The sequence below is a fragment of the Agelaius tricolor genome, unplaced genomic scaffold (assembly GCF_023055355.1).
Source record: "Agelaius tricolor isolate 1412-34295 unplaced genomic scaffold, bAgeTri1.0.p SCAF_34, whole genome shotgun sequence".
NCBI lineage: Eukaryota > Metazoa > Chordata > Aves > Passeriformes > Icteridae > Agelaius > Agelaius tricolor.
The window spans coordinates 6,612,391-6,616,676 of NW_027269294.1; the positions used below are offsets into that span (position 1 = coordinate 6,612,391).

General features: G+C 40.9%; 1 long non-coding RNA gene across 1 annotated transcript; it reads left to right on the top strand.

The window, feature by feature from the left end:
* The first annotated feature begins 3,110 nt into the window (after nt 1–3,110).
* On the top strand, nt 3,111–3,952 carry LOC139602532 (uncharacterized). The gene is made up of 2 exons (XR_011683286.1): nt 3,111–3,676; nt 3,762–3,952. It is a non-coding gene; the product is annotated as an uncharacterized lncRNA (long non-coding RNA).
* Nucleotides 3,953–4,286: the final 334 nt, after the last annotated feature.

Below are 4,286 nucleotides of genomic sequence, written 5' to 3' on the forward strand. Positions count from 1 at the left end.
CAATTAACACTTAGGGCAAATGAAATGGGGAGAGCTAAAGGTCAATTACTAAAGGATGGCCACAAAAATTTTTCTGGTTTACACAGCATTCATCCAGGGATTGCAGATCAGTGGGGAAAGAAAGGAAATAGTAATTAGCTCATTTGATTTCTTGATGGTTACCAACAAGATAGTTAAATACCGATTATCTCTTTTATTATTATCAAGTGTGGCTGGTGCTAATAATCATTCGGACCAGCTCCAGACCATTTTTTTTTTCCAAGGCATTGTACCTCCATCACAGTAGCTGCCAGGTTGTTGTGGCAATTTGTGCACCAGGCAAAGGTTAGCAGAGAGAACAGCTTTAATACTTCAGGTTTGGAGTGGAGTTAGTAAGCTTTGTGTATAAAAGAAATATTGTAGCTGGCCAGTCCAGCTAGGAAACAAAGAAGGGCATTACAGGAAGGGAGACTGAGTGCCTTTTCCACTGTCATTCATCATCCTGTTTAAAACAAGCAGGTGAGTTAAAACTTGGCCTTTGGAGGTCTGTGGTGCACTTTCATTGGCTAACCACCAGCTTAGTTTTCATGTCATGACTGTGATGCTGTTTTACAGGTGAACCACTATGGATTTAAAGATTTAATCAGACAGGGCTCCAGCTGCTTAGATTTATCTGTCTTCGTGTTGCTCATCCGAGTCACTCTGGCGTAAGTGATGCAACTGAGTGGTGTCAACCACAAACATCTAAATCATTTTGAGATGTATGCCTTGTTTAAAACAGGGAGGTTTGTGTCAAGAGAACATGCAGCTTAAAGGATCCCTCCATAAAAGTAACAAACTTAAAGCACCATTGATAACAAAGTGAGGTAGCAGATTACTCTCTTGTCAGCTTAGCGGTGACTACACATGAAAATGGCCGGCCTTGAATCTGTGCTCCCTGCTTGCCTTTTGTGTGGCAAACAGCTTTCCAGGCAAGACTCACACTTAAGATTGCAGTCAAAGTTCATTTCTATCTTTTTTAGAATAACTCTGCTGAGTTTAATAACCTCTTCCTTTGTGAATAAGGAGTTCCTGTTTGCAGTTACATGAAAAGAAAGAAAGGCCAGTGTTACAGGCAGCAGGAGATTATTTCAGGCCTGACTATTCAGAGGGCTTTGCAAGACCATGAGGGCCAGGCAAAGCACATAATGAGCAAATTCTTTTGAGGTAAATGATTATTTGGGATTCTGAATGGGCCTTTAACTTGTGTGGGAAAATACACTGTGTGTTGCACTTGACTTGCATGCAGGTAGTGACTTACAGCAGTGCTCATTTCAGTGTCTGAGACAGCAGGAGAAGTAATACAAAGTGCTGCACCTAGAAGTCATGCTCTCTTGTTTTCTGGTGTGTCAGAGAGGCAAACCTCTCCTCAGCAGTGAAGTGTAGTGCACTGTCTGCCTGCCCTCCCCACCAACCTGGATCCTTTTGTTTCCCAAGCTCAGCAGCTCTGCTCTCCAGCTCCAGAGATGTGCTCAATTTGCTTCCTTGAATTTACCAAGGGAGGATCAAATGGGGATCTCTCTTCTTCCTACAGCTACAAACTCTATCCCACTTGAAGGACATGTGGAAAGTTTTATCGTGGCAGTGGCTGCTGTTTTGTTGGTGCCTGAGCTAGCTAGAGAGTACAGAGTTCTGCACTTTGGCTTGCCTTGCACAGCCCTGTTCAAAGACAGACAATTTCCTGGCAAACGTGCATCCTGCTGCCTGGGTGCAGTGTTTTCCCTGGACAGACCTGCTGTTGGAAAGTTGGCAGGTAGGAGCTGTATCTGTGGAACTGCAGGGCTATTTTGGCAATGTGTCTGCACATAGCAGACACCTGACCAAACTTCTGGGCAGGTTTTACAGCACATGTAATCTAAATGCTTCTGTGGTACCTTTTACTCTGTGTTTCTCTTGTCATGTCTACTTATCTTGCAGAAGGTTTATTTGGGGCAGACAACATGGTATTTTTGGACTGCTGTGTGCCCAGGAAAGCAGGGCAGGTTCACTGAGCACATTCAGGTCAGTTGTGCTGTGTCTGCAACTGATCTGCAAATGCAACAGAACACAGTGCAAGGGACACACATTTTGGAGAAATCACATTTGTCCCATTGTCCTGGAAAAAAGCCAGCTTTGCTGAGGTGGCCTCAGGGTTGTCACTGTAATGACCCTGGAACGATTTTGGGGAGCAGCTTTCCATGTGTGAACCATGTTAGTGCAGTATCTGTTCTACTGGGGAGCAAGAAATTCCAGATATACTTACAGGGAGGCACTCTTTCCCACAGTTAGTGGAATTGTGAGGCTGACTCCCCTTCCTCCCTTTTATGAACTTAGTTCTGTTCTCCATTGAATGAGACAGCATCTATCCTGCACTCTTAAAGGAAAAGGGAATTTGGATGCAACTTTGGTATTTGCAGCTTTGAATTGGTAAGCTTGTGAAAACAGCTGAACTTCACTTCAGCAAAATCAGGAAACACAGAGATGAGCCATAATAAAAGCAAACAAACAAAAAAACCCAACAACAACAAACCCCACAAAAAACAAAACAAAAAAGCAAAACCAAAAAAAAAAATCCCAAACCCTGGGTATCAAAACCAGTCCCTAAAGCTTTGTGTATAATGTCTTGCCATCTGAGCCAGCATCCATTGAAATAAATGATAATTCCTTTGCTCTATTGTAGACAGAAACAGCTTCAGGCAAAATTGGCAAGGTATGCTAGACCACAGCTTCCCAGTGTGTTATGTTTTAGGGAACTCACTCTCCCACCCAGCACATTGAGGGGGAAATCCACTCTTTTACATGGAGAAATAGATAAACTACAAGCTTTTAAATTACTGGTATTGATGTATGGCGAGGATTAAAACATGACATCTTTCTTTATGAGCTGATGCCATGATTCACTTCAGGCAATCTGCCTTAACAGATGCATAAAACCCAGGATGGGTTTATGGCCATGACTATTTGTGGCTCTTCATGGTCCTTCTCTTGACCCACTCAGATCAGAATCTTTCTGAAAATGTGCATTTTATTCTGGAATCCAAGCAGTCATGTACATGAAGAAAAGTGATTCATGATAAAAAAAAAAAGTCTGCAAAAAGTCAGTAAGTAATGGATTTGCACTCCTTGTCTCCTTGATCCCTGGAAACAGGGAAATAGACCTGAGATATGAATGTCTGTTCATGGGATATTTCTTATATTTCAGTATTTACAGTGGACTGTAAGGAAAATGAGTTTAAAATAACAAAATTAATATTTCATTTCCCTTAATTTGATAGAGGGGGGTTTTTGAGCTTGACAAGGCTCACTAATTAATTTGCTCTTCCAGTTGGAAAATATTTCTTCCATTTTTATTCAGGCTGTGAAAGAAACACCATTTTTGTTCCTTGGAATATGCTCCCTGGTGTGTCTTGCCTCTTATAAATAGGATTATTGGGAAAGGGTACCAATGGATTATTGGAAATTATTGTTTGTGTGTTTTGGTGGATATTGGGCTACTGTGGTAAGGTCAATGGGAATCAAGAAAGCACAAAGGACTTACATTCTATTTTTTTGCCATGTAGAAGGACCCTGAAAGGTTGTTCTTCAGGAAGCTGTACCTACAGGAGACTGAAGCAGTTCAGCTTTGAGGATGGAGGTGGAGAACATCAAGGACTGAAGGTGTTTATGGAAAAGGCTTTTGGTAAGTTTGGAAGAGTTTCTTTTCCTTAGATACATCTAAAAGACAGAAAGGACAGACTTCTTTTCCCCCTATTGTTGTTTTGCAGACAAACCTGAAAAAGAGAAGGGAAGAAGTTTCAGTGGGGAATTTCATGGAAATATTTTGTCATTCTCACATGATGCAACCACCAGCAGACTGTTCTTTTCTGTAATGAATGTGAATGTAAAGGGGAACTGAAGACCCTTATCTACTATGAAGTAAGATTTGAATAAAAAATGAGCTTCATCTTTCATTCAAGTCAGCCAAATAAATGGTTTTTAACCCTTGTGGAAAAAAAACCCTCTTGATGTATTTATATGTCCTGTAGCCAAGAAAAACATAAAAAACTACTGGAATTTGGAGCTGTTCATTTATTACTCATAAAATTGAGTTCACTTTGAGCCACATATTGAATGGTGCTGGATTTATCTTATGTAATTTATATAGGGTTTATATCACATTTCCTATGGAGTGGGTATCAATCAAGGGAGTTAACCATACTTTCCTTGTCAAGCAGATACAAGTTAGTTTCAGAAGCTGAAATATTGTATTCCCACACTGTGGAGGAAGAGATCAGTGGCCTTCTTTCTTG